Raw genomic sequence first — 23,888 nt, 5'->3', positions numbered from 1 at the left:
CAATAGACTTTAAATAAGAGTTCCTTGAGGCAGGTGTTGGATGGGTGTTATGCTGCTGGTTTTTGGTGAGGAAAAGAATCCATTTTTGCCACAGTAGAAGGTATGAATAAGCAAAATTTTGTCCCCTGAGAAATCTGGAAGAAAAAGATAATAGTAGTATATTAATCAATTACACTTCTGCTGTTTGAATAATAATAACTGCCAAAATAGCCTTTACCTTTGACCTTAGAAGCCTAATGGATTCTTCTCTTAATACAGATAAATTACCACATACAATAATTTGCATTAAGAATGCAAAATTCTTGGGCACAACCCAGACAATTAATAAAAAAAGAATTATGAATGTACAAAAATATCCTTATGTCTTTCCTACATGAAAATGGCAACTTGCACTTGGAATTTCTTTTAAGACTTCTTTGTCCTAAGACTCATCAAATACAGCTTTGAAAGTTCTCTTCTCATAAGCTTCCATAAGCAATGAACTAATGAAGAGATATCCAGGAGAAGACTCAAGCAGGATAGCCACTCTTTTTGATGAAAATTAACAGATGAGCACACAAAGAAAGAAGGAAACACCATTTCATGGGGTCTATTTATTTTTAAAAGATACAGCAGTTCCCTTTCCATATAATCTACTACTATCTCCTAAGAATAAATTCTGCTGTTTGCAAATATATAATCCAATTACTATAAGCTTCACATTATCATTCTAAAAGGCATTTACAATCAGTTTTATTGTTTCTGGTTTTTTAACCCATTCACAAAACTCATACAGTTGTAACTGGACCCAGCTCCACCAAAATCGGCCCAAATCTTTTTATGATGTAAAACATTCCTTCTGATAATGCTTTTAAAACAGGCAAAACTATAACAAGGTCCACAGTTTTTATGTATTTTTGAGAATTAGGATATGAAAATAGAACTTAATATTATTTCTTGCTATTTCCTAAAATACATACACAAGTAACCAAATCTCAGTAGATAATAGTTCCTATGCAAAAACTCCCAGTTGTCTGTGTGACAGCTCAACTGTAACATGAGTTAAGCACCTCAGTTAACAAATGTTAACTTACCCAGCTCTAACTCAGGTGCATGTGAACTAACATACAGGAGTTATTAAGAGTCCTACCTTTTTTTTCCTTCACCCTGACATATTTTCATGCAAAAACCAAAAATAAGACCGAAGTATTATCTTCAATTCTTCATTGGAACTCACTTATGGATGTAGCACACCACAGATACCCTCACACTGAAGCAGATTATTTCAAAGTTCATAACAGCACAAAAAGCTTACGTTCATATATTGCAAAGGAAATTCAGTCAAACCACATTTGCCTGTGACCCTTTCTTTATCACCCTCAGGGAACATAAAAATAACTGTAAAAACCTAAACTTAAAGAAGCAACTTTTAATAACTCTTAACACTTTCAAGGGTACTTGGACTGCAGGGGATAGAAATAATCATCAAATGTGAATATGCCTCCACATTTCCAGCTATATGATATTAACAAACTGAAATATGTACACTAGGAAACTCCTCTTAGCTTTGGGAAATAACTAAAAACTCTGATATCCAGCCCTGATCCAAAACTGAATGATGATGCTTCTGCTAAGGAGATCATTACCCTGGAAATAAACAAACAAAGTATATTCCATTTTTTTTTCAACACATATTAACAAACAATGATCAAAACATTTTTATAGCTTTGTTCAACACTTCTGCTGCACAGAGTAATAAACACTTTCCAACACTCAGCCCACTTTTTCTGTTGAAAGAGGACTCAACTTATGTGCTTGCAGTAAATTTTATTAAAATTATATCACAACTTACCATTTAAATGAAAATAAAAATTATTCCATTTAGCTTGCAGTTGTAAATAAGTTATCTAAAATATTACCCTGGATACTGTAATGATCAGGGCACAAGGACATGCAAATAGCTCAGCCTTTTCAGCCTTCCTCACACATGTATTGGAGCTTCAGCAGTTTAAGATCAACCCTAAATACTGCTTACTCTGCTGTATTCCCCTATATAGTGAGCCAAAAACCTGAAGAATTCTCCGTATATGACCCCAACTTGGTCTGTGACAAACTACACAAAGATGTAAAAGCTCAGAATAAAATTATCATGATATGAAAAGGTTCAGGATGGAATTTCAATTGCAATTCTTTCATCATTCTGAGCACAAATTTTGAATTTATCCTTTTGCCTTTGCATGGTCCCTGCAACAGCTTCTGTGTGAAGTTAGCAAAGAAAATGAAACGCAGACTGAAGATGCTACATACGTATTGCAAACCAAAGAACTCCATCTCCAACAGGTCTTTTGAAGGTAAGAGCCTGAGACAGAATGAGCTGAGGCCAGAGATCAGAGATGTTCTTTGTTAATAATGCATATCCACATTAACTCTCATTTTCCCCTTTTTTAATCTGACATTTCAAAGCAGTCACTAACAAAGAGTTGAAGAAGCTTCCTCCACTTAGTTTCTAGAAATACCTCAATTCTCGCCCAAGACTCTCATGCACTGCTTGTTCTGAACTCAAAAGGGGTTCCATTTACCACTTCTGCTTCTGACATGGGACTCACTTCCTACAATTTTCTCAGCAGCTTAGGATCAGCTGCACAGTGCTGAAAACCTCTGCTAATGCTCTGTTGAATGTGGATCAGCATCTCCCCAGGCGTGAGCACATCTCAAGTGTGTGCTTGTTTCCATTATTTTTGTTACATGCATGCACATGAAGTAAGTCCAGACATAAATCATCACCTTCTGTAACATCACCTTTGTGCTTAGATTCTGTCAAGACTTGACTTCTTCAGTGCAAGTTCTACATTCAGTACAAGGTCTTGCCCACTGCTCATTGGTTCTTTGCAATAATTTATTTAGCTCAAGCAACATATGAGGGAAAAGATATCTCTAATAGGGAAGCAATAACATTCAAGAAATAATAACAAGACCACCATCAGGAAGGGGTTTCCATGATAAAGATGGCCACTATTGGTACTGGTCTTCTTAAAGACAAAGGACAAGTACCAAAGAAATGATAATTCTATTCTAGCTATGGAACTGTGTCTATCTGTGTCCTGCAGATGTCTGTGTTGAAAACTATGGGGGCAAGGATACAAAATTTGACACACAGCATCTGTCTACAGCTCAGCTACAGAAGATTCATGACTAGCTGATGTTTCATGCTCTTGCAGATCTGTGACAGTTGTCATTCCCCAGAGTAAGGCAGCACCTCAATGATCTAACTTTCCAAAGACAAGTTCTTGAGCACAGTCTGAAGTGCTGGCACAGACTCAGCTGTTGTTTTTGGTTTTTGTTTTTTTTTTTTTTTTCCTGAACCTTCATCATTTGAAATCTCTTTATAATCACTACATGAGAAACACCTATTGCTTTATCTATGGCTTAAGTCTGTGGAGTCTGTCACAAGTTACTGATGAAGGAAAGGATTTCACCTTCTGCTAGAAAAGTCTTACTGTGACCAGTGTTCATGCATGTGAACACATTTCTCCCCTTCCCAGCTTTTGCCAGTTTGACTCAGAAAATGTGTGCAGTGGATTGAGCTGACAGGAATATGATGGCAGAAGTTTAAGGACATCAAAAGTGTTAGCAGTATGAGCTCTGTATAAATAGTCTGATACAAGTCTCCAAGCATCCTTTATCTTCCTGTACACAGAGATTAGAGAAAAGCTCCAATGCTTAATTGTATGTCAAGTGCACGGTCAGCGATTAAGGGTTCAGTATAGTCTTTAAAAATGGAGTCTGCAGTGCATTCATGTCTTTATGAAGATAATTCAGCTGCTGTTTTAAACACAAGGCTTGACTGTCTGTTACTCTGCACGTGACATTGTTCCTCACATCAAGGCAAAACACATACTGGTGATTTTTCCACATTCCTCTTAAAAATACTGATCCTCTCAATTGGTTCATCCCACAGCTTCAGTGACAGTCTGATGAGAAAGTTCTCTCTCTTACAAGTACCCTAAAAATAGCAGCAGGATTGAACTTCTGAAATTCAGATTATGTACAAAAAGCAGGTCCTTGTAAGTCCTTAGGTGCGCATAAGTTAGAAAGAATAGCAAGCTATGAGCAGGCATTTGTGTAATGTGCTGGAATTCAGCAGAAGCTGGAATATCAGCTTGGTGTGTGCTGAGCTAAATGAGCTCCAGCAGGGAAGAACACACACACACACAACATGCAGCAAAATAGAACTGGGTAATTTCCCCCCAACCCTGAGACTCCCACCCTTATTTCTGTGAAACATGATGTTCCTCTGTTACTGCATTTAGTTTAGAAAATTAAACTAAGGAGAATGGAAGACTTAATTCCTTTTCATCCTAAAAAAACCGTATCATTTAATATCATCTCCAAGATTTCAAAACAGCTAGAGATACAAACGAGGAAATAAAGATTTGAGACATGGCATCTAGAATGATTCATTTAACAACATTTTTAAGATTTATAAGTATAGCAACTGAGTGTTTCACTTAGACTACGTAAGTAATTGAGAAGTCCTGCAATAGGAAAGTCAGTGAAATGAACGTGAAATTATCTAGTATTAAGAATGGTTGTTCATCAAAATTTTTAAAAAACTGCCCTAAACAGGTTTTTCATTTAGTCAAATCAATTTAGTAACACAGACTTAGTTTTCTCCATAAATAAGCCATAACTACCTCTACACTTATGATTTTTCCTGTAATTCAGACAATATGAAAACTAATTATTAATAGGAAATACTCAGGCTGAACAAGGAGAACTGAAAGCTGATTAATCAAGGGAAGTGTTATAAGGAAACACGCACCAGAATTGTACACACAAAAAAAGCAACAGCAGCTAACAGATATTCCAAGTTTGATGTTAAAATAGCCTAATTCCTGACCAAGTTCAACAGGATTAATGGATATTCAGCATCTCTAAGAAGTAGCCCATTAGTTCTAATTGCCACTGTCGTCATCATCTATTATTGCATTCTATGGAAAAGCAGGACATGGAATTAAATAGCACTGTACAAACTAGGAAATTCATAATGCCAGGAAAAAACATATGGAAAAGGCTATTGATTGCAAAATAGAGCCAGGGGGTGGGGGAATAAAACCCTTCACCACACAGAATATTAATGTCTACAGGCAACAACTAAAAAAAAAAAAAAAAAAAAAAAACCCAAAAAAACCCAGTGCCTGCATTTTTTTAACTTATGTATGAAATTCACATATGAAAAGAGCACCTGTAAACTAAATGAAGAACAATCTCTTCTGAAACAAACAGCTCATCATGAACTCCCAGACAGGAAAAAGAGAGGAAAATACAAAAGAATTTGCAGTCTCCTTGAGCCTTAGCTGACAAACGTGATGACAACCTCACTTTAAGGAATTCGGACATATTTGTAGAGCTTACTGCAAGCTTCAGCATAGAAATATCTTTCAATTTAATCTGCTGCAGAGAAAAATATTTATATATTTTTTTAACATCTGAAATTGGATTCTGAAAGTATTTCAGAAAAACCTGTATTTTCCCCTGAATTTTGTCATAAAAGCCCTGGAAATTTGACAGATACATTAAAAAAAATCCTTTAAGCTATCCAAAAAACTATTCTCTTTCATACATTTTTTTTTTTTTTTTAATTTTAAAGACATTGATCAAACTCCTCTGCTTTGCTGCTGATCAGAAGCCAGATGCATAGCAGAGCTGACTGGGAGTTGTTGCTGATTATTTTTAGAAACAAATGTTTCAGCACTTTGGACAATACCCACTGTCAATTTATTAGAAATTATTCAAAAACTCATAGCAGAAAATGGCTCTGCCTGACTAGCAGGGCTGCTTAATAGCCAGAAATGCAAGGAGGAAAGAGAGAATTCTGTTACTGTTAGTTCAGAATAAAAAGTTGTGGATGTGGAACAGGAACAATTTCAATGAAGATCTTTAAGTTCATTTAGGCTTTATATGAAACAGAAATGGCTGTGTTGGAGGGAGGGAAAGATAAAATTACGAATTGATGCAGGGAGGTGGTCCCACAACAACAGATCAGAAGTTAAGTTGGAAGACAGATGCTCAACAGACAGACAAAACTATAAACCACACAAAAGGAATTTTTAAAAATCCCAACAAACCCCACCAAAACCAAACAAGTGAAACAAAACCCCCAAAAACAAACTGAACCTCTCAAGCCCCCCAAAGGAAAAAAAAAAACAAAAAACAAAAAAACAACCAAGGAAAAAAAAAGAACAACTAAAAAGAGTTTGCTTGAAACCATGTTCTTCCATCACCTGCAAAAAACCCAACTATATGAGCTTTTCAAATTGGTGGCTTAAGGAGTGACCAACCACAGTGCAAGAAGCAGAACTCCCATTTCCTCTGCTTAGCTTTGCAGAAACCTATTTGAAAAAATGATGGCTTTATTTTTGATGTCAGTCACTTTGCACTAAATCAGTCAGTCTGCCAGACAGGCAATGTGTGCTGCTGTGTTTAACCCCAGGCAGCAGCTCAGCCCCTCCAGCAGCACCAGGATGAGAACTGGTAAAGGTAAAAGCTGGAAAACTCCTGGGTTGAGATGAAGATCATTTAGCTGGGAGAGCAAAGCAAAACAAAGAATCAATTCAGTGCTTCCCATGGTTGAGCAGGTGTTCAGCCATCCCCAGGAGGGCAGGGCCTCAGCACACAGAATGGTGGCTGGGGGAGACAAACACCATCTCTCCAAATGTCCCCCCTTCCTCCTTCTTCCCCCACTTCATATACTGGGCATGATATCACAGGCTCTGGAACATCCCTGTGGTCAGTGGGGGTCACCTGTCCTGGCTGTGTCTCATCACAACCTCCTGTGCACCCCTAGATCCCTCCCCAGCCTAGAAGTAGGAAAAGCAGGAAGGGCCTTGGCTCAGTGTGAGCCCCACTCAGCAATGACAGAAACATCTCTGTATCATCAACCCTGTGTTCAGCACGAATCCAAAACACAGCCCCATACCAGGCAGTATGAAAAAAAATTAACTCTAGCCCAGCCAAAACCAGCAGACACACAATATTGACTCACTTGAGTCAGCTTTTCTCTTATGTACAAATGTTTGGGAAAAACCTCCTGCTTTTCCATTTGCTGAAGCAGTCAATTACCCAGCAGCGTTCTCCATTTAATGACAGACAGAATGAGCTCATTTCTTGGAGCTGCAGTCAGTACACACTGAAAAGTAAACTATCTGTGGGGAGTTCATGATACTTAAAATGTAAACTGGTACAAGCTGAACTTTACCCAGTTGATAATAATTTGATTTTTCAAGCAGTAGTTTCAAAGTAAAAGTGGTATGTCAAGAAAAGAAGGTCACCACCATCAAACAGTCAAATATTTAAGCTTGGATCAGAACTAAACTCATGCCACTAGTATTTGTGTTTTAATTAATATAGAAATTGATCTTATGCTTATGTGCATTGTAATATATGCAACTCAGAAACTTTACACAGCAACTACTATTTTCTTATGTATAACAATGTTTTCTGTGATGATGATCTCTATAGATTGGAGACTTTAAATAAAAGGAAGAAAAAAAAAACACCACTTCCATAAATAGATTTCATCCAAAAGAAATTTTGTTGCAAATAACTTCTTGGGCAACTTCAAACAGTCCTGAATCTGACCTGTGAATTTTTTCACAACTTATGTGACTGAATATCTACTCCACATATACAAACCCACATCTGCTGGATTAAATTAGACTGTCAGTCTCCTGAAGTAAAGCCACAGCCAAATGGCCCGAAGTTATACAAACCATCTCCAGCAGGAGGTTGAAAATCTGGCTTTATACCTTCTCTGTAATTCAAATTATAGAATTTAAGCTCTCAAACAGAAAGACATTCAGAGAATTTATATTATAATTGCAATTGCTACTTAGAGATAAGCAGTAAATGTTCCCATAATACTTTACCTTTAGAAAGTCAAACACTTAATAGAATGTCTCTCCAGCAAGCTGACCTTGGAAATCTTCCTGTCCTATCAGGCATTCTACAAACCACTGCAAGCACTTACTAAGGGACAGATTAGCTCACATTGTTCTCAGTTCTTTCCATGAACTAATCCACCTGTTAAACACTGAGATGAAGGCACACACATCTATGAGACCAAAGACTTCAGCAAGGGCCTTTTTTTCCACGTGGAAACAAAAAGGTAAGGACTGAAGCTGTAGTGTATCAGGTTTCTTACAGGAGAAACCTGGCTGAGAAAATACCTGGAACTACAACACTTTGTCTTGCTAACATGGAACAGCAGCAGTGAAGGAATGTTTGCAATGGAAAGGCTGTAGACAGGTCAACAGACTCACCGTGCCCTGGCTGAGGAGGAAAAATGGACAGCATGTATTGCTCTAAAGAGTGCTGATGTGCTAAGGAAGAGCAGGGAGGACTGTAGTCTTGTTCCTCCTCCTGCATCTGCATTTTAAACAGCCTCAAAAAACGACTGAAAACTTTCCCAGTCCCTGCTCATTTTAGGTAGAGGCATAAAGATGAAATTTGGGGTTTAGCTTTTATAGTACTTTTACTCCCCCTTCTAGGCCTTGGAAACTTTCTCCTGGGCATTGCTAAGCTGGCTATGATGTCAAACAGCACAATGTATATACCATGTACTCTGAAGAGAAATAAAGAGAAACACTAAAGCTTTATACATCATTTGCAATGTGCCACAGCGCTTCAGTGAAGATAAAATATCCAGTATTCTTGCAGAAGGCCTTAAAAATAGAAAAACAGTCTTGTGATTGTGAAAGCTAGGAATACAGTTAATTACAATAGTACATCAGAAGCTGAACTAACAAGCATAAGCATGATAAACTACATACAGTCCTGTGACCTTCCAAATTTATAAATAGCTTGTGGTAGATAGGGACAGGCGAACGGAAAATCTCAAGATGTGATGGAAAGCAAGACCCTTCCCCGCTCTTCCTGCTATAAGTGATCAATCACCCTTGAAGCACGCAGCCCCTCCTAACTCCAGTAGTTTTCCACTCCTTACTAACCCTAACCAGACCCACCGTCCCCTTTTAACGTAGTAAAGCCCCCTTAACTATTTAACCTCACAAAATGAGATAATAAACGCCATTTAACCATCCACCACATTAGTGTCTGTGCATATCAGTAAACCAAGTAACCCAAAAAAGGCCGAGTCGCCGTGTTGTATCTTAAAACCAGGTCGCCTGCCTTCTCATCAAAAAGCGACAATAGCTCCAATATTTTTCAGAAATAGAAGGCAGATCTCAATGCTGAAGGTGCCAATCTCTTCAGTGTTATCTTGACCCATCTATCTACTTTTGGTTAACACACAAGGATCAGCATGCTTCAAGGCACACTTAATATCTATGAATTCATGAATGAATAAACCAGCTCCATGTGTAGAAAATTTATTTGGGAAATCCTATCAGCTTGGCAGGAAATTGTTCTGCAAGCAGCAGAGAGAAGGAAGCATCATTTTCTTTGGATTTCTGTCCTTTAATACCCTAAACTTGTGCAGCCCCCAGCACATCCCAGAGTGAGCCCAGACACATGTATGCACTTCTGTCAAACAGTGTAAAAAAGAAGTACTGTGCTAATTTCAGGCATTTTTTTTCTCCACCAGCCAAACTTTCCCAAAAGAGATGACTGGCTTCCTCTTGGGGGGCACCTGCTCTCAGTGATGCTTTAATTGTCACAAGAATGACAATTGCATCTAATGGTCTCATCGTAGTATTGAGCAAACCAGCAGATGCTTTCAGAATCAATGAAAAAAATATTAAAATGATTTCTTGTATGCAGTAAAATCTATGTTAACAATTGCTGAAAAGAATGTAAATCTCTCTTAATTACTGCATAAAGGGAAAGATCATTCCCTCAGGAAAACAAAAAATACCTCACCATAAAAATTTATCCAATTACTCACAGAACTTTTCAACCAAGACATTTTAATAAGACATCCTTTTCATCCCTGCCCATTTGATAAGACATTTGGTCGTTTATTATACCAGCAGTGCACAATTCATTTTTGTAACATAGCAATAATAAATAACACAAATTAAACAGTCAAATCTCATAGCCTCCAGTGAAACAATATTTGGAATATAATTACATGCAGTACACATTTTGCAAAGGATCTAGACTCAGTTTCAAATTTAGCAAAATATGACCAGGAAATAAGTATCTGGAACTTCACCACAGTGTTTGTTTGACCCTTTTCAGCCTTGAAATATACTATTTGCCAAATGTCCTTTCAGCTTATAAGAGTGTTAAGGCTCCTCTAGTCCCTCTGTAAAGAATTAACTGCTCCATGAAGAGATGCTTTTAGAATCTTGCTGGTCTAATTTACGCTGTAACTTATTTTAGTTACTCAAAACTTTATTCTCTCTGGGTAAAGTTTCCAAAGATTTTAAACATCTTTGTGAAACAAATGATGTCAGTTTTTCATGCTTTAAATAGACAGAGGTAGCTCAAAAGAAATGTGAGAGGAGATGACTTACTTGGAAACAAGGTATTCCTCATCTTCCCTATGAACTGCCTCTTTCTTCTTTTAGCAATACAAACAGTGCCAGCTTCTCCAGCCATGTGCTCTCTGCCCTTATATACATTAAAAATACTGAGAGATCAGGTATGGATAGCTTTTGTCTAATTTACTGAAATCCTTTCTGGCTTTGCAGGAGAGGTAATTCAAAACCACATGAATTTAATGATAAATATGACTCTGAATGAACTTAGGCTGGGCCATAATTCAGTTGGGCAATGCTTAAACTCTACTACAGAACCCCTGCAGCATCTAGAACAGATGGACATATTTATTTTAAACCATTCTGATTTTAAAGGTTTAACACATTAGAAATTAAAGAGTTTCTAATCACCTTATCTAAAATAGTAATAGCTCAAGAGAGACAAAGATCATGCTTTCATCATGCAGCCACTGTCTATTTTTGTCTGCAGTCACCATGCTAATATGCACATCATATTATTAACAGCAAATCCAATGAAATAGAAATTCCCATGGACTTCATGCTAAATAACTATAAAATGAGTCTATAAATACTCTCAAAGTATCAAATACTTAAACTGTATCCTTTACTGCTCTATATTGGTAATTTTCATGGATTAAGATTGTTAGATTAAGATATATTTCTGTAGAATGACAGGATCTTGCTCTGAACTGAAGCAGTCCATATCTTTAAATTAAATTATATCCTGATGGCTAGATTGTCCAGTGAGAATATTTTTTAAGGGATACATTTAATTCTTTTCACCCAGGTCTAGAACTACCTACCTCAGAAAAATAGGTTTACTGTGAAAAAGAAATCTTCAGGACAAACAAAAATTTCCTGAAATTCCATGAGAAACTACCTTGGACAGTACAGGCTAAGAGAAAAAATACACTAGCCAGAAAGGCTCTGTGAAGTCTGTGCTTTAGAGACATGGATTCGGTGATAAAAAACAGGATTTAAACAGTTTGTGCAAAAGAGAATGAATCTAATTTCTCACTGTGGAATAGGACTTAGAAGTATTTTACTCTACTTCTAAAATACAGCAAAAGTATTTTGATTTCATGAGAACTGAGTAAATGAGTTTAGTTCACACTGACAAAATAAGTGATGAAAGCTGTATAGGCATGTAGAAGAGCACTAACTGGAATGTTTATGTTTCCTACATCTCCATGTTTGCACTCACAGTAGGTACCTCATGCCATAACAATATTGTTGCTATTATGTAATATAACTGTCTGATAATAGACAGTTATTAAAATAACCAATCCAACCAGAAATTAAATCTGAAAATGACAGAGCATTGTCTGTAATTACAACACAGTTCTACTTCCACCCACGTTAGGCAGAGCTGCCCAAGTATCCTAATGCAGTAGTTATTCTTTATTAATTGTATCTTAATGAGGATTCCTAGGGCAAATTCAATATTGAAATTCAGACTATAATCAAATGGTACATCATCTTAAATCAGCCTAAAATGAACAGTAACTGCCAAATGATGAATTCAAGAGTAAGCTGTCTGTAGTGGCAGGTAATGTGTCCCAATTACTTGTAAAACCAAATGCCACTGCTCTATAATAAGCTTCTATAGACTTCTGTAAAAATACTACCACAGCAACCACCAAGATGGAACTTAAATAAAATGGAATAACATTTGTGTCTTATCACTCTGACTACAAGTTATAGTAACTCCATCAGAAAATTAAAAGTGATAACCACCTCCTCACTACAGGAGAGTTCTGGGACTTGGCCTACATCCCAAAGAAGGCAGTTTCCTAACAACTCGTAGGCAGGAATTTGTTGTGCTTTGGGTGATGCTGTCCCCAGCCCTGCTGGAAAAAGCAGCTGCTTGATGCAGATGTGTAACACAAACTAGAACCTGGAAATTCCTTTGCAAAAGAGGAGCTGTGAGAGGAAGGATGAGAGACACTTGGGCTTATTTACAGGCCAGAACACCACCTTGCTCAAGTAGACACTGAGCTCAGTAGGGCCTGAAGGGCTCCTACAACTCAAGACAGCAACAAACAGCACCTGTGACTTGATGATTTAGCCATCTAAACCAGGGCATCAGGGGACACACAGAGAAGTAAGTTCTGTGAAGCTAGTAGAAGATATATCCAAGAAGGATCTATTTTTACAGAAACAATTAATAGCTTAAAAGGGACTTATACCATTTAAAAAAACTTATGCATGGTGGAATAATAGACAATTGAATTTCCTCCTCTCTTTTCAAGTCTGCAGGTTCCTTGGTCTACTCAAATTTTTCCCTCTTTTGGACCCTTGGTCTACTCAAATTTTTCCCTCTTCTGGACCTTAAAAACCCAAATCCAACAGAAATATAAGTAGAATTAGACAATTCAGATGCACAAACAAGATACATTGCATAAATTTGGTTTAGATTAGATACATAAGAGTTAATACTATATTGAGGGCTAACCAGTATTACCTGAAATCAAGGTTGGAGAAGGTAAACCACATAAGCCATGCAATGTTATGACTTCTGAGAGACAAGTTCAGAACTTTCTTTTCAGTTAAATTAGGTACAAAATGAGCAAGATTAGAGCCTGACTTGTCTTATGCAGGCACTGCTTATCTCTATTTCACTATATCCCTAGCAAGAGAATGGAATTGGCTGGAGCCACTGCCCCAAATAAAATAATCACTTTTAAAAGATTAAAGAAGCCATTAACATGGATTGACTTTGTCCCAGCAGAAGAGAGCAATGCAATCTGCTCAGTGCTGGTGATCTGGCAAGGACAAATCAAAGTAGTCTGACACCCAAGCAGAAAGACAGGGACTCGCAGATGCTGAGTGCAGTGTCCAAACTCACAAGGACTTCTGAAGAGACAGTGGTTCCAAAGGAAAAATCCTATATTCAACACATGGATACTGCTGCTTCTCCATGATCAAAATGGATACTCATACAATTCTCAGCAAGAATCCCAAAGGTTTTCCTAATACCATACTTAATCCTCAAAAGCTTAAATTAAATCCAGTATGCACAGAGGAGGGTGGAGCTTGGAAAGAATTTGTGCATCAGCTATAGAGAGAACTGATGAGCTCAGCAATAGTTCAAGAGCCTTGAGACAGTCTGGACCATCAAGTCCCACTTTTGAAAGGAAGAGACAAAGAATCTATGTTCATGCAGAGACAGACATGGAAACTATGTTCAAGCAGAGATCTCTGGCAGTCAGAGACAAAAAAAAAAACAACAAAAAACCAAACCAAACCAAACAAACCCAAAAACACAGGAAAACAACCCAAAACCAAAACAAATAAAAACAACAACAAAAAAAATGTGCCCCCAAAACAACACAGGAACTGGAGAAATTCATGCTTGAAAGTAGGAAAGAAAGATTTGTGAATTCTAACTTTGCTTTTTTGCTTATCCACACATGATCCAGTCTGTTTACACATATTTGGTATGAAGGTTTTCTTGAAAGTAGAAGATATTTTCAGAAGATATTGCATTTGTTTTTGTTTAAATTAATCCTGAATTAATTCAAAATTGTCACATTTGTAGAAACACAAGTGCTTAGGCTATCTGAGTGCAGTAAGTGGGAACTCTCTGCCCAGAAGCTTGACCTTACATATCTGTACAAGGTACTGAGATGATGTGAAAACTGAGATAACACAAAAGTGGGAGGCTGGGAAAACCTGGAGAAATGAAGGTAAAAAAGAAGGCAAGACATGAGACAGAATTATCACCAGGAGAAGGAGGGAGAAGGGCAATGCTTCTATAACAAACTATGTTTCATTACTCCCTATTACTGTTCAGAAAGTTCTTTGCAATGAATTTCAAACCTAAGGTTAAGCTTCAAAATTAGAAACAAATCCATTAAATGATGATACCAGGGCAGATAATGTCCATGCTGCACTGCTATGGACTGGGACTGTACTCCTGGGACTCCTTCACAAACACAGTGAACAATGACTGAAAACTTAATCTATAGTCACGCAGAATTAATCTCTATGAGTATTTTTATGAGGTATTTTAGAGGGCATTTAGCAATTCAAAATTAAAAATACAGTTCACATGTACTTAATTTTAGGATAATGTTCAAGACAGATGCTGTGGTACCAAATCAAAGCTACAGACCACAGTTTCTCATACTTTTCATGCATACATGGTAGACAGTAATTATTTTCAGCTCCATTCAATTTGCTGCTGAAGGTCCCCCCAAGCTCTTTTGTGGACCTAATGGGGCAGGGGAGGCAAAAGCAGTAGTGAAGAACTTCTCAATCCAGCACTGCTGCCAAGGAAGTGTTATGTGCAACATACTTCCAGGGAAGAGAGAATTCTGTGTGAACAGTTTGGTTTAAGCAATGTAGCAACACTGAGAAACTCTTACAGCAAAAGCAGGGACAAAATCTTAACTCACCATGATAGGTTCTGCTTGCAAAAGTCTCCCTTCTCTCCTGCATGCCCTAACTCATTTTGGTGAAGCAAACAAGGCAGGCATCCACAGCAGCAAACCCACCTTCTCCCTGGAGAAAGGGCAGAGAAGTCAGCAAGGAAAAGGCAGTTCAGAGCAGTGAGTATCAGCTACACAGCAGCTATTCAGCAAACATTGTTCTGTTCACTGCCCTGACCAAGGGGGTCACTCTGGGCATCTTCTGTTCAAGCCTCACAATGGGTTACACCACCTTATTACAGAATGAACTGCTAAGAAATACAAAAGCAAAGAACTAAGCCCCAAACAGCTTCTGCAGTGACACATCAACTGCAGCATCAGTTTAACATGGCAATGATATGGATGGTTTTAGGAGCTTGTGCAGTATGCAAGCTTTAGGAAGCACAGATAAAGGTTCATTTCATGAGTAACAATGCATCATCCATCAGCTCTGTGCAGCCACAGGCAATAGGCATGCTGGTAGCCTGGTAAACCAATTTTAGTTGGTTTCTTTTTTTTGCTACACTTAATTGTTGTCAACAAGAAAACAAATTAAAATTTTTGTTTTCTTCACCACATCCTTATGCTCAGCTTTCCAAAACAACTACCTGGCAGATGCTGATTTGAGGGATGGAGGGGATGTTTGTAGCTACTCACAGGAATGAGGTAGGTAGGCCCCTTCTTCTGTTTCTAATATATTTGCCTGTTTAGGAAGGCAGGAGGCAATTGTCCAGCTGATTTACTTCTGATTTTGAATCTCTGCAGTATCATGTACCTGTGAGGATGGAGAGAAAAGCAGAACAAGTTTTACTGTTTTATTCCAAAAGTGACACTAATTTACTGTTCTGCATCTGTTTGTCGTACCCACTACACACTCTGACCCTGGAATACTTTTCTGTAGCATCATTATGGAAAAAATAATTCTATGTTTTCTACATCAGATGGCAGCTTCTTAGGAACCCAGCCCCCTTCCCATTTGGCTTAGATAAACAGAGAAAACACACCTCAAAATCAGTTTAGAGGGCTGGCTTCCTACCAGTTTGACTAGTTCTGTCCGTGGCAGAACTGAGTAAAATATTCCAGTAGATCCAATATATTTAGTCCGTTTCTACTTATGAAAAATTTACCTGCAGATTGACAGCTACTCATTTTGTTCAAAAAAAATAGTATGATCTAAAAAAACCAGCAACCCCAAAACCAACAAGCACTGCAGACTGATCTAAAAGAATCCTCAATATTCATTAAATTAACCATGAAGCAGAGACTCAGGTGGTTTAATGAGCTTTATCTCAAGTGTTTTGTATCCTGACTGTGTAGTTGTAGTTCAGAAAGCTTTGATCTGCTTGACCTGCTAAGAGAGCAAAAATGACTTGTACATACACTTCTTTTACAGCCTGTTTAGCAACACTGTGACCAAATAACATTTTCTCTTTGACACTGATTAAGTATTGCTTCTCTATTAGTCTATGTATCATTCATCAAACTCTTAAAACATAATCTAAAGTTTCTGGGGCTTTCATTCTTATAATTTTTAAATACTAAGAATATGAATGTGAATTCACACAATTTTTAGTTATATCCCTCCTAGTTACATTTTCTCCTTTATTAAAAAGAAAATCCAATCCACTCTTTTCTATTTTCCTTTTCCACTCTCTTAGATGTGTTTTTTCCAAGTATATGCTGTTGCACAAATTGATTTCAACATAACACACCTTTGTTGGACATTTTTAAAGCCCTTAGACACTACCTGCTCCACAGGCTGAGTTGAGCTCATGTCAGCAACCTAGAGCACTAAGATCAGTATCCTGTGGAACTGCACTGAAAAGGGAGAACAACCATGGTAACCTGACCAGAAAGAACTAAATAGTCCCCATATTCATACACAGAGTATTTCCAAGTAGTGGTGGTGGTCACAAAAGCAACATATTGAAGATTTAGAAAATGAAGATACAACTCCATGCTGTTGGGAACTCACATGTACATTTTAACAAATTTCTACTGAATTTCACATGCAAAATTCTACTGACATTTTTTACTAAAGATAACACATCTTTAATTCTTAGCATTATAGGAAACAAGCCAAAATGCCAAATTTAGACATTTTAAAGAGACTGTCCAGATAGTTTTTTCACTCTTGCCAAAGTCTTTATTTCAAACTTCTAGACTGAAACATTACCCAAACTTCACCTCAGTTTCACTGTAGTGTTTTTATTGTTACGTGCACATTGTACAAGTACACATAATTATGCCAAATTTCTCATAGATGAAAAATGGTGCTCAAAATCTGTGAGTTCATCTGATTCCTTTGCAACAGCAGCATTTCCTTCACACACCCACAAATCATTGAGAACAAGTGGTGCATCAGTAATGCTGCTGTGTTGTCCTGATGCCCTCTCATCCTGCCCAACTGCTGCACACTCACAACACTCAGTCAGAAACAGCACACATGAAAGGACTTCTCAGAGTGTCACTGTCCATCAGAGTGCCCCTTGGTCTCTCTGAAGGCCCAATAAAAACAGCTGTTCTAATTGCAGAAGTCCAAAGATATCCAGAACAAATATCACTTTAGATAGAAAAAACCTGAAGGAAAAAATTAATACATAAGGGGCTGCAGAGAAAAGTCTCTTGTGTTTTCTCTGCCTCCTGTTAACACCATCCGTGGATGTTTGCATGCATCCACTGGGTAATAAAACAGAGGTTAGGAAAATGAGAGAAAGAATATTGGTGTCATCCTAATTGGGTTTAATTCCTATGACAGCATAAATAATGGGCATGGAGATACAAAATGTGTCTCTCAATGAAGAGGCTAGAGCAAAAGCCACAGCTTCTTACAAGTGTGAACTACAGATTTAAATGAAATTCTAATTGCCAATACAAGCAATGAATTTTACCTCAGTCAAATTCAATTCTACATTCAGCTATTTGATGATTCATCCAGAATGAAAGAAAAACAAATGGCACTAGAGTCAAACTGAAACAATCAGAAGAAAATTTTTCTGGAAAGAACATGAAACATTTACAGTAATTTCCTATAAAGGTTATTAATACTTTCAAAATTCAACCTGGGTCTTGTTTATGGCATAACCAAAAAGTGACAATCTCTGATGACTCATTAAGGTTTTGGTGACAGAAGCAGTATCACCAAGATGCTGGGAAGCTTTCCGTACAGTCCCTTTAGCTCCCAGAGCACATGTCACTTTAAGGCAGATGTCTGGTTATGTGTTATTATCTGTAGTAACAGCATGAAGTCACAGCAAATGTTTGACTGGTCAAAAGCTACAGACACCTTTTCACAAGGGAAAACTCTCTTTTTAATTAAGACCTTACACATAGTCCTTCATCACAAAAAGCAAAGGCACTTTTCCAGGCCCATGCTAGAAAGATACCAAATCTCAGCTCTCAAGCTGATCAATTATCTTCATTCATCATCTGAAATAAGATAGGTGCAATCTGAATTGAACCAACAATGGATGTTATCCCCAGTCTCCACCTATCTCCCTTACAGCACTTCCCCAGCAAAAGTAGTCTGCACTGACTCAAAGGTGATGCTAAATCCCAGAAGGCCTGAACGGGTGGATTCCTCTTCCTTCTCTGCACCACTGGCTTTCGTCCACCGGGTGACACCTGCTCTGCTGATTGTCTGAGTGGTCTGTAGACACAGCTGAGAAATAAATACCTGACCATAAAGCTTGTTTTTGCCTCCCCAATACTGTGAACACCTACACTTTATTAAACATACTCATCTTTTAAAATAAGTAGCTCTTTTTTCCCCCTAGCCACTGAAAGCTCAGAATTCTCAATTAAATAAGAATCTATGTCCTTCATTCATTCATTCCTAGGTGGCAGAAGATGAATGACTTTTGGCATGCATATTCCTAATTTCTGATGATTTCTAGTTAACTTATCTGCCCTAAATTTCTGAGAAAAAGCTATTTCTGAATCTTACACACATGCAACCCCTCCAACAGTAACTGAAAGCCAAAAGCAAAACAACTTTCAGGCATATAGACATTTCAGTGGTGGGCTGCAGTAGGAAAAACTATTGCTAGAGAGCTGCACAAACTTTAGCAATTCAGTGGAGTGCACTGCTGCTAACAGAACTACCCCTTCTGAAAGAATACAAAAGCAAACAATTGCAGTTGCTCTCTTACACGCTGCACCAACCACCCAGTTTGATGACTTCAAGGAAAACACAGCCATAGCTTCATCCTTCCTGACATTTTTACAACATTTCTTCAACTTCATAAGGACAGCTCCACCTTTACCAATAATAAATGCAATTTCACTTTAAAAAGAATCATATTTTATTAACCGCAAAGCCACTTCTGGATACAAAACCTGACAAGCTCCCAACCCAAAACTAGATCACACAGTACATACAGAGTCTTAAAGACTCACAGCATAAAGTGCAATCTCCTATTGATTTTAGCTTCATCTCGTGAGACCCATTTTCCTTTAAATCCTATTTCACCTAATAAAGCCATTTTCCAGTTGCCATTCTCCTGATAATGCTAAAAAACCAGACTGACTTAGAGGCTAGTGAGAGCTTCCTATAAAACCTGGGAACCTGCTACTGCTTTATATAATCACAGAACCATTGTTTCTCCTCAGTCAGCTTCTTGGAACAGGGGAGAAGGAAGAGGGACAATGGCCTGGCTCCCTACCATGGTACAGCTGAGCCATGGGGAGGGCGGGGGGCTGCCCTCAAAGAGCCACTCTTTGAGGTGGTCCATCTGTGCCCATCTAGGATTCTTCTGGCAGCTCCTCAGGGGTGAGACATGGGCAGGAGGAAGAATGGCACCTCAAAGACACCAAAACATGCACAAATCTGTGCTTTCCTCAGTGACTGCTTCTACACCATGAAATGCCAGCAGAGCCAGCCTGACCTCTGTGCAAGAGAAAGCAATTAAGGAAAAAGAAAAATTACTAAGGGAAATTCTCCTATGATCTAATGAGGGGGGGGTGTGTGTGAGAAGATATTTTGAACCACAGGCAATAACTCTTCTATCACTAAAATAGGTACCTATAGCCCAGACGTCAGTGAAGGTTTTCCAAAAACAATTATTCCAAATCTCTTTTTAGAGGAAAAGCAAATAGAATTAAACCATCTTTCTAGTTTTTCAGAGATGCTCTAAGTGGAAAACATGATGATTATATGATGAGCTGTCACTTGGCTACAGCCCACTCAGTTCTATTACTGCTTGCTCCAGCTACTTTAACATTCAGTCATCTCAGTTACCTTTTATACTCACGGCACGCAGGAATTGTCAAATGTCCCTTACGACACAAGGCAATCCTTGTCCTCAGAGTCCAAGCTGATTTGATCTCTTTGTGCTTTACTGGAATTTTACTGCATTGTGAAAAAAAGCAGGAACCCTGTCTCCATATCATTTGAATTCCTGCACCACGCACATTTTTCTCTGCCCTTCCTTTTGCTCTCTAGAAGACTGAGGTTACAGAGTATAGTGCACCATTTGCATATCAAAAGCAATAGCACTTTACATAAAAAAACGAAAAGCAGGCACTTTTCTGGTTTCAGTGACCAAGAGCTCAAGATTTCCTTCCTCTGAACCTGTAACTTCGAATTCAGGTGTAACTCAGTTCATCAAGACTGGTTCAGATAAATATTTTAAAAATTAAGAAGCTTCCCCACTACCAGTGTTACCTGATACTTTTTTGCCAGAGACATTTTCTTTCCAGGCCCTCTTCTTCTGGAGCAGTTAAAGACTTCACTGTCTTACCTGAAAGAACAAATGAGAAACATGCAAACAAGTTCAAAGATCATAAGGAAACAACTCTTATTTATCTCAAGTTATATGTAACTTGTTTGAATGCTACATGATGCTACCTCATTTACTGCGGGGTGTCAGTATCTTCTTCCAGCTGGCCTCCCTGGGCTCAGGTGTGTCAGATGTTATTGTTAAAAGAAGCAGGATGACTCTCTACTCTACCTTACACCACCTAACAAAAGAACACACACACAAAATACTATTCCAGGTTACTGTAGCCTCATGCTGAGGTAGCAACCTTGCCCTAAGTTTCTACATGGAGGTGCCTTTTCTGAAGCAAAATGTCCAACCCTGGTATAACAGACACAAGCTGTTAGTGCAGGACAATGAACACACCGTGAACTCTGACTTGTGACCTTCATCAAGCTCCAAGACACCCAGCATTGACATTTTATTATTGCACCAGTTTTTCTCGGCAGGAGGCAGAATTGATCCAAGCACAAGCCATGCTGCCTGCTGAACATGTCCTCAGTTGTACCACCCCTAACCTTTACACCCTTGATCAGATCAACTGCTATCGTCCTAAAGCCCCAGAAAGCAGATGAAGACAATAATACAAAGATATTCACAGTTCTGTTTCTGAAAAAAACCCTTCCTGCACCTTAATAAGAATGTGCAGCTTAGTACCTGGCATGTCACAGGCAGGTGAGACTAAAGATACAAGCCATGGTGTCCTCGTGAGGGACAATAATTGGCTATCTCTGTGTTGGTTCCCTGCCCTTTTTACTGATGGTCACCTCCAGCACACAGGTGAGTGCACAAAGGCTCCAAAACAGGTAAGAAAAAGATGCAATCATGTCCCCTCTCCCCCCTAACATGACTGTGAGATGTGACATCAGTTTTAATGACTTCCTTGCCTAGAAACACACCTGGCCACCCACGCAGGTAGACAGAGTGATGAGGTGGGAACGGGGAATGAATGACTCAGAGAAATCCCAGCTGTTTACCACCACAGTGTCTCACTACTCCCAACACCAACAGCAGTGGGGGATGTTCCAGCTGTCCTTGACCCCACCAAATCACTCTTCCACTACTTCCCACCATTAGAAATGTTGATGCGTTTCCAAATCCTACCATGAAGCATTACCAGTTTCATGAGGAAGATCTATCTGGTTCAGATGGTTTAAAAGAAAAATAGGCAATTGTCATGCTCAGGAGAATCATGCTATAGTGTGACTGCACTGATGACACATTCCTTTGACCTGTTTATCATTCACTACTCACCTAAAACCCTTGTTAATCCTCAGAGATATCAGATCTGTTTCCCTATATGTCTTCAATTAGAGTCAGATAATTTAAAGAAACTGCACTGGGTCAGAAACAATATCAGTATTTAAAATCATTCTCAGCAAATGTCCTTCCACTTTCCATCTACTTTTAACTTAAAACACACAGCATAATGCAAGCTCATTAAACACAACATTGCTTTTTGCATACGAGTACATTTATGAGTACATTGCTTTTTGCATACGAGTCTTAATCCCCTTTCCTTTTAAAAAAAATGTTTCCAAATTCTCACACACATTTCTGTACTAATGTGCCTCACACAAAGCCAGTCCTGTCAGGACCATGTTTGAAGAGAAAGGATCAGAATAGTGGATGCATAAAGACACTGTTGCCATCACTCCTTAACCCTTACAGGACTACCACTCACCTGAAACGCCATGTCCTTTTATTGCCCTTTCAGCAATAAAAGTGAGAACTTCCTACAAGTGCAAGTTTGCCTTGGCTGCTGAAGTCACACATCTTATGAAGAATAGTTCTCTTACATGGTTGTCAAAGCAGAGAGTAAATTTGCTAATTATTTGGAGAAAACTACACTCATCTTTCTACAAGGACTCACTTTTGTGGGTTCTAGATCACTGCTGATTCTTCCAAGACCCTGAAAAGCTGACATGCTGCACATCACGTGTTCAGGAACCCAGGTTCCCCAGTCTGACTGCACCTGGCTAGTCGCAGACAAGTGTGAGAAAAGCAGCCACATTTCAGTACATTAGTCCTGCTCTCTGGCAGTCTACACAGAACACTGATGAAAAAAAAGGATTTTCCTATAAAACTGCATAAACCAGTAAGAGATAAAAGACACACAGAACATAAATAAGTACAGACACCTGGCAAAGACCAATGTGATCTAAGGTAGGTTGGAAAACTGCTGGCAGGTTCATAAGAATAATCACATTCAAACCAAGGCTGACTGGATGCATGAGTTTAGAGTGAGCATTTCTCACAACTCTATTTCTCAAGAAGCATGGAGAAGAAACTTAAAATTCTCAATTCCAACAACATATACAAACCTCTTAAAAAATATCCTAATTCAGCAGTCAAAACTGTCTTTTATGTCCAGCACTATCTTCAGTGCAGTCCTGCCTTTCTGCCTGCCTGATGTATTCAGAGGTTGTTGCTGGAGTCCCCTTCTCTTGTCTGTCCTATTTAACTAATGCAATTCAAGAGAATGAAATAAACTATTTCTGCAACAGCAGGAAGGCACATAGTGAACTGTGGAATACCAAATCTACCAATTCACTTTATTCAGTGGATACAAATTTTACCCATAATACTTCTCTGTAACTGACTGACACTAAAACAGAACAAATAATTCAGTAATCACACCTGCACCCAGAACAGGCTGTCTTGTTCAGAACTGAGGTCATCCAGAGAGGGGAATTTGCAGTGCAGCTGCTGTACTTTACATAAACACAGAGCTTCCATGGAAATTTGAATGCTTGCTTCTCACCCCTCCTCCCTTTTTTTTTTTTTTAATATAATTTTCCTATATCCTTTGGAAAACTGTAAATTTTATGGGCAGATGTGGGTTTTTTTCCTAATATGAGAGGGAAATACATCACAAAATTGTTTTCTCATGTAAACAACAGAATTGTCTGATGAATTTAGTATGATATTAACAGAAAGTCCTTACCTACTTTTGTATCATAAGAAACAAAATTTTAAACTGCTTAACTCTACTTTTTCAAAAGTAGGCAAGACAGAGCTTTAAAGGAGAAATTCACAACATTTTAGATTAAGTGTTTCAAGCTGATGTTTTATGTTTACATGGTTATAGAGTTCCATTGGCAAAATGACCCAGGATGCACTCACTTCTTCACAATGCTAAGTTTTGCTCCAAAAATTACTCTCCTCCTACTCCACATTTTTTATTATGCTAAATAAAATAGTTACTGTTATTTCTCATGTGCTAAATGAATATTATTTTCACAACACCCTTAATAGTTCCCTTTTGTTAAGGG

General features: G+C 38.3%; 1 protein-coding gene and 1 long non-coding RNA gene across 2 annotated transcripts in view; one reads left to right on the top strand and one right to left on the bottom strand.

Annotated features, from left to right (window-relative positions):
- Positions 1–89, bottom strand: part of OTUD7A (OTU deubiquitinase 7A) — a 42,431-nt gene extending 42,342 nt beyond the window's left edge. The window contains exon 1 of the mRNA XM_053954936.1: positions 2–89. The gene's annotated coding sequence lies outside the window, so the exon portion shown is untranslated. The remainder of the gene's footprint in view (position 1) is intronic.
- On the top strand, positions 24–18,490 carry LOC128794743 (uncharacterized). The gene is made up of 4 exons (XR_008433261.1): positions 24–100; positions 2,233–2,330; positions 15,446–15,520; positions 18,360–18,490. It is a non-coding gene; the product is annotated as an uncharacterized LOC128794743 (long non-coding RNA).
- The last annotated feature ends 5,398 nt before the right edge of the window (positions 18,491–23,888 follow it).

Source organism: Vidua chalybeata, chromosome 13 (genome assembly GCF_026979565.1).
Source record: "Vidua chalybeata isolate OUT-0048 chromosome 13, bVidCha1 merged haplotype, whole genome shotgun sequence".
In the NCBI taxonomy this organism is placed as follows: domain Eukaryota; kingdom Metazoa; phylum Chordata; class Aves; order Passeriformes; family Viduidae; genus Vidua; species Vidua chalybeata.
This window is presented reverse-complemented; position numbering and strand designations above follow the sequence as displayed.